The following is a 7,845-nucleotide window of genomic DNA, read 5'->3' as shown; positions in this document are numbered from 1 at the left end:
ACCAAGATATCATCAATGAAAACAATGAATGAACGATCGTGCATCGGCCTACTAAATCGATTCATCAAATTCATGAATGTTGTCGGCGCATTGGTGAGTCCAAACGGCATCACCACGTACTCGTAATAACCATAACGAGTCTGAAACGTGGTCTTCTCCACGTCCTCTTATCTAACCCTCATCTGATGATCCCATGACCTCAAATCGATCTTGGAAAACAAAGATGCACCCTGCAGCTTATCGAAAAGAACTTCAATCCACTGAAGTAGGTAACAGTTCTTCACCGTCAACTTGTTCAACTCCAGATAATCAATACACACGCGATGAGACCCATCCTTCGTATTCACGAACAAGATCGGTACTACCCAGGGTGAACTACTCGGTATAATAAACTGCTTTCCTAACAGGTCCGAAAGCTGAAAAGACAGATCTTCCATATCTGGTAGTGCCAAACGATACGACGCCTTACCAGTCAGGGCCGCACCGGGGACCAAATCGATCCTGAACTCAACCTCCTCTCAGGAGGAGCACTGGGTAATTCCTCTGGAAACACATCAGTGATATCCCTAACTAAAGGCACATTCGAAACTGAAACTTCCTTCCCAACCTGGTTGTCGACCACATATGTACGATAACCGATACACCCATGCTACAGATACTATCGAGCCCTGGTAGCAGAACAAAAGGTTGATCCAATCCTGGTACCCTCTCCATAAATAATTACTTCTCCCCCACTTGGGGTTCAAGCTACCGCCCGCTAACGCTTATATTCGATAATTGCACCAAACTTTCTCAACCAATCCATCCCTACAATAACACATACATCCCCCATGGGGGTTAGGGATCAGGTCAACCAGAGAAGGCACCCCGAAATCTCCATAATACAACTCCAATAAATGCTCAATGCAGAAACCCCATGTTTTTTGGCGATAGAAACCTGCAACGGACACTCCAACTCACCAAGGTTCGTATCAAAATTCCTATTGAAGGAGTGAAACACAAAAGACCGACTCATACCCGAGTCAAAAAGCACAAGAGCAGGGAAGGAGTTCACTAATAAGGTACCTAGCAGAATCATAAATATAAGCATACCATAAAATAATTGACAAAATAATAAATGAAAACATAACAGTAACGACGTCCGGCGCCGCCCTGGCCTCTTCTGTTGTGATCTGGAAAGCATGACCCCGAGCCTGCGGGGGCTCCGCTCTACTCTGGCGTCCATCCATGATCCTCAAAGTGGCTGGTGTTGGAGCCTACGACTGTCTCGTAGTGAGAAAGGGACAGTTGGCCTTGACATGGCCAACCTGTTCACAGTGGTAACAAATCCTGGTGCTCAATAGGGAGGCTTGCTGATGACAACACCTGGCAATGTGGCCTTCCCTGCAACATTTGTGGCATCCAGAAGAAGATCGACAAGTACCCTCATGAACCTTGCCAAACTTGCCACAAGTAGGACCCCTATGTCCTCCAGAACACGAATCAGCTGGCTTGAACTGCCTCACTGCCAGCTGTGACTAAATGGGAGTATGCCGCTGCTCCATCGTATTAAGCTCCATCTCAATCTCTCACCTCCTTGCAGCATCCTAAAGCTCGGAGAGGGTACCATAACGATGAGTCGACTCGAACTTTCGGATGTTGGTCTTGAGCATACTTAAGTACCGCATCATCTGAGCCTGCTCCGTAGCAGCAAACTCAAGACAGAACAAAGCCCTCTCCGTAAACATCTTGGTGATCTCCGTCACCGTCTTAGTCGTCTGTATTAGATCCAGGTACTCCTGAGAACTACTCCCAAGTAATAGTAGCCCTATGCTGGGGAGTGTACTAACCAGTCACCAATCTCCACCAATCCTTCGCCCCTAACTGGAGAAGGTTAAGGGCGCACCTGGCCTTTTAGTCATCCGTGCAAGAACATGTGAAGAAAAAACCCTCCAAATACGACAACTAGCTCATAGCCATAATAGTGTCCTTGACCCCATCAAACTGTGGGGGCTTCGTATTGTCAAATTCCCTTTACTGGAATGATAGCTCCCCTCCATTCCCCGCAGCAGCAACAACCGCGGTAGCTATAGCAGTAGCAACCTCAGACAAAGTAACATAACGATCATCAAATATCTCAATCATAGCGGTCTTGATGGACCCAAACAACTCCAAAATAGAGCTCTGGACAACAACAACTACCTCAATAGCAATCAAATCGCGAATGTCATCATCTGTCAATCTTGGCCTATCCTGGCCACCAGCTCTCGAACCAGAACCTCTCGTCATCACCATACTGAGAATAAACCAAGATATCCATCAGAAAGGCCACAATTCATACTGCTATAACCATCATGACAAGATTAACCCTCGGGTTTGTGACTTCCTAGCTATGCGTACGGGTCCTATGCTTTCAGTAGTACCGACCCATACTACCTTCCACATCTACTTGTATTTGTCTCAATGGATCATCAAAAACTACCCGAAAACAAACCCATAACTAAAATACTCATAATTCATGCACTCACTCTCTCGAGAGTGGTAAATCCCTTGATAACTGGCCTGCTACACTCAGATACTCACTTATGAAACTTCTACCAACCCTGTAGCCACTTATGAATACTTGATTCTACCCTAAGCCCTTAATCAGACAAGAATATGAAATAAGGCTAAATAAAACATTAAGGCTATAAAATATTAGATATGTACAACTATGATGCACACACTAAGGTGTTGTTTGTTTTTTGTCTGCAGATCTTCTTGGCGTCTTCTATCTGCGTCGTGCAGACCACGCGCAGACATTAGGCTTCACAGACTGTTTTGTTTTTTTGAAGACTGTAGACCTAAAAAGGTTTGCACGTCCTCTTCTAGGCGCAGATGTGGACTAGAGTCTTTAAACCTCTTCAAACATCCTCTAGCCTAAAAATACGTATATCTTAGTTAATTTTTTTTAAAACTTAGATTTATTCCAACTTTATCTATGATAAACAATTTGAAAAAAAAGTTACAATACTTAAAGAAAAAAGGTTCGACAACACAATCATGACTTTTGTGATAAATTTATAAATAAAAATTTAATTACAATAATGATCGTTAGAGCTGTTTATATAGATATGAAAACAAATCGTAATATTGTCTTATATTTTTTGTGCCAAATTTTATAAAACATTATTTAATGCAATATCATTCATTTCTTGGAATAAATATTTATGGCCACTTTTTAATTGATTTAATTGAAAAGGTAAAATGAAAATTTTGAAAATTTCATTTAAAATCAAAGTTTCTTTTCATCCATTTTACGTGTTAAATTTTTTTATCCTTAATTACAATGTTTAAGTATATCTTTGCGACCAAAGTTTGTTGGTTTTTATCATATATATATATATATATATATATATATATATATATATATATATATATATATATATATATATATATATATATATATATATGTTAATTCGTACCATTGTATTTTCACTTTTTATACAATAATAGATAAAATTCGATCTACATTCGTTAATTATCTATAATAAAGTCATAAAATTATTGAAAAACTCTTTTAAGTTTAAAAAATCAGCTTAATTAGATTTTAGTTTATTCTAGCAGCTTGCAGATGTTAAAAAACAAACAGTATTTTTCTTTCAGACTGCAGACGTTTGGTCCACCTCTTCTACTGTAGAGGTTTACAGATGTGGTCCGCAAACTACAAGCATTTTGCCTCAGAAAAAACAAACAACACCTAAGCAACTACACTAACGATGTCAATTTCATCCAACATGCAAGAAGTCCTCCTAGGCTATCAGGAACCATACATCATGAAATTCTATCATGCAATCCCTGAAGATCCCTAGCCTATCCCTAACATGCAGTTCGATAATAATCATCAATAACAAATAACAGTGTGGGTAACTTGGGGTATACTTTCTTGCTCTGGTTGATCGTATACATCTCCTCCTTCCTTGGTTACTTTTGAAAACAATTTTCGAAAATCATTTTCAAAACTTTTACAAATCCTTAGTTTGATTCTGGCTTCGCATGAATGCTAATCCAATTCTCTCAAACCATGGCTCTGATACCAACTTGTAACATCCCAAAATCACGATAAAATTTTTCATTTTTAAATCAAAAGAAACCATTATTTTCAAACAAAACCCATAACAAAACAAAGTATACAATACAAATATCCCGAGATCATTGTATCATAAATCTCTAATAACATGTCATAGAAGAATGTGTACGATCACGCCTTCGCCTTGCCACGATTATTTGAAGTACCTGAAACAATAAACTGAATCTGTAAGCCAAAGCTTAGTGAGTTTCCCCAAAGTACCACTCATAACTTATATAACATCTAAAATCACGCATACTAGGTCCAATAAGCCATCGGACTGGAATACCTCCAGGTCCACAACCATTGGGTTGGATTACCCCCAACCCAATCAGTCATCAGACTGGAATGCCACTATACAACAGGTCCAATCAGTCATCGGACTGGTATACCCTCGGGTCCACAGCCATCAGGCTGGATTACCCCCTATCTGTTGGCTCACACACATAGCAATAAAGCCTCAACCCCAAGCCATACTATGTCGACATATGCAACAGATAAACATATAAACAATCAACATGCAATAGGAAGATCTACAGATCACTATCGCATAACACATCCTATATATATATATATATATATATATATATATATATATATATATATATATATATATATATATATATATATATACCAGGATACAGATCTAACAGATCACTACATCATAACAACATCCTATATACCATGATACATAACCTAGTGGGTTGTCACTGATGCCTTCAACCCACAAGTACAGTGAGGAAAAACTCACCTCACAGTATGAAAAGATAGCTGAACAGGACATTGCTACAAATATCATCTCTACCGTTCGCCTATACATCAAATATTGACAAACTCAATTACAACTTAAAATACCCAATATAATCTTTGGTCAAACTTTGTCAAATCCTGATAAAATTCAAAAGTTGAAGACATCAACTGAGCTAAGTGAGCTGAGTACACCCAATGTTCTCAGCTTATATGCATAGCGTACTAGGGGCTTGACCAAAAAAGGTGATGTTGACCACGTACGCGCAACGTACTCTAGCGGACGCCCAATGCACGTTAATTCCATCTTCTCCGTCTATTAAGAGCTTTATCCCTTAAGCCGTTTCGTCCAAATTCCAGATCTAGTCCCAAGATAACCTCTTAAGTCATAAAGTTTCCAACTTTATGACTTTGCATGGCTAGGAAGTGATCAATACTAAAAACCCTAACTTCTTAACTAATTAAGATATTATAAACCATGCATGGAAGAAAACTAATGACCAAGATTGCATTTTTATGACCTTAGACACTCCAAAACATTTAGAAGGACAATCCATTTGGGTCTAGAGTACGTCCTACTCAAGAACATCATTGATTGGGGACAAAAGCACATAATAACAACATACAAGCTACATGTAACGAAATAAGCATCAAGGTATAATCTTTATACCTTCTGGAGATTTACGAGAGTGCAAAACTTCTAGATCCAAGGTTGCTCCAAGTTTCCAAGATATTATCCTGTCCTTCTCATTCCTCTATTAACACCAAAAGACACCCTAATGGCTCAAGGATGCTCAAAAATTGATTAGGGTTAGCTAGGGTCGAATATGGAGGTAGAGGCCGAAGAATGAAGAGGTTTCAAAGAGTTAAGGATGTTTAAATTGTGTCTAAACCCTTAAATTTAGGGTTTGACCCCTGACCACGTATGCCCAACATATGCATGCAACCTCTACTTTTCATTAAAGAGCCATTTGGGACCAAATTTGCAACCAATTCTCATACCAAGGGTAAAAATGGCAAATACCTTGAAATTGAGATGTTACATCCCACTTTAAACACCTCACTAAATCCAGCCTAAACATCATCCTCTTAAGTAGATCAATCAGTAGAATGACTTGGAATTACTAATAAATGTTAATTATAGGTTCACAATAACGACGATGACTATAATTAAAAGTTACACTTGAATAAAATAAGTGTAGCTTAACTTACAGAGCTTTTTAATGAAAACTGGGAAATATACGGGTGGAACTCTGATCCGGGAGCTTTTATCCGCCGGCTATTTGACACCAGAGGGCTTCGCTAAACCGGTAGGGAACTAGAGAGTATCGGGGCTAAGTGGTGGAAAGAGCTCTAGGGGATTCAGATGGAGTTGGCATGAGAAAATGGCTGGAACTTGAGGGTTTATATAGGCTGTAAAGCGGTGCGCGTTGCGCACATATACGGTGCAGGCCACGCATCTGGTTGGACAAGTGTGACGTGGCAGCTTCTGGGTGGTGACACGTGTCGAACATCAGGTGGATTGTCAGTGCGCACCGCACATGCCTTCAGTGTGCGCTTGCGCACACGAGGAATTTATGTTTCTTCAAGAATTCATATCTTCTACATACGAGCTCCGTTTTCGACGAGTTTTATATCCACATATAGCTATCGATGAGATCTACAACTTTGGACTCCGACGGCTAATTTTGAATTATTTTTAAAGTTATATTTTTAATAGGCTTAGACTATTAAAGTCCATTAAAAATACATAAGTATCTTATATGATATTCATTTTTGACCGTCATTATATCGACGGATAGGTAGTGACGAGATCTTGAATTCTCATTTAGATTGTTTTTCATAACAATCGATCGATCTTTATTTCAGTTTCTGATCCGTATACTACTATGCTGAAATATTTGAAATGTTAGATTTATGCGTTCTTTATATGTATAGAGTCCTTGTTACATGTACTATAACTTTGGTTAAGATCATTTATCCTAAATAATCTTCTATCAAAAAGTCATTTTTAACGCTTATAATATTAAATTTAACTAGCCCGAATCTGCAGGTGTTACAATTATCTCCCCTTAGGATGATCACGTCCCAAAATCATCAACAAAATAGGGCTTTGTATAATGACTCCACTCGTTACCTTTCCATCCTAGGTAATAATCGTAACTATTATGTCTTTCTATTGAGTTTCAAACTCTTAGACTTCTTGATTGCCGATGGTGCTCAATCTTGTACCTGCTCGTCCTTCTACATTCGATCTCCATTATAGGCTCCTGCTCCTTCTAGAATTTACTTATCCTGTGATAAGGTCTTTACTTTGACTACCGTAACATACATAATCATGTTTTATTGACTTTCCATTGCATAATGCAATGACTAGACTCAAGTATCTTTGAGTAAGACTCCAACATAGAGGATACCTTCCTTCATGTTCTAATGTGTTATAATCACCTTTTGGAATGTAGCATTTCATGCTATAGACTTCTTAATTATAATGATGATCGCGATATTTCTATTGATCGATTTGATTATATTTTTCTTCAATCTAAAGTCGGACGCTTCATCGAACTTACTTTGTAGATTGGTTGGAGTCCTGTGCGTCCTGTGCTTTCGGTAGTATAGGACTTGTCAGTCATGTTCTTTCAGTACTATAGGCCTCTACTACCTTTCACACCTACTCATACTCATCTCAAGTATTGTCTCGCAGTACACCAAGCCACCACACAAGAAAACCATATAGAAGTTCTACACATTGGGTACGTAACATAACCAACGATTATATTACTTCTTGAAAATGATTACAATATTTATTTATACTATATGCCTATTGCATCAGGCCATATAACCCAATACTTCTCATTTATCTCCTTCTTCCAAGTACTTCAGAAAAGAAGCTCCAAATTCCCGCCCTTTTATTTCCTCATCAAGCATCATATGGTATGCTTTGGCCTTTGCCTTCGGTGGCACATTCGGTCTTGCTGCTTCATTTTTATTTGGGAAATTATTTGAAATAT

Source organism: Lactuca virosa, chromosome 3, assembly GCF_052849685.1.
Source record: "Lactuca virosa cultivar CGN04683 chromosome 3, Lactuca_virosa_CGN04683_v6, whole genome shotgun sequence".
In the NCBI taxonomy this organism is placed as follows: domain Eukaryota; kingdom Viridiplantae; phylum Streptophyta; class Magnoliopsida; order Asterales; family Asteraceae; genus Lactuca; species Lactuca virosa.
The sequence above is the reverse complement of the archived record's forward strand: the minus strand, read 5'-3'. Positions refer to the sequence as shown.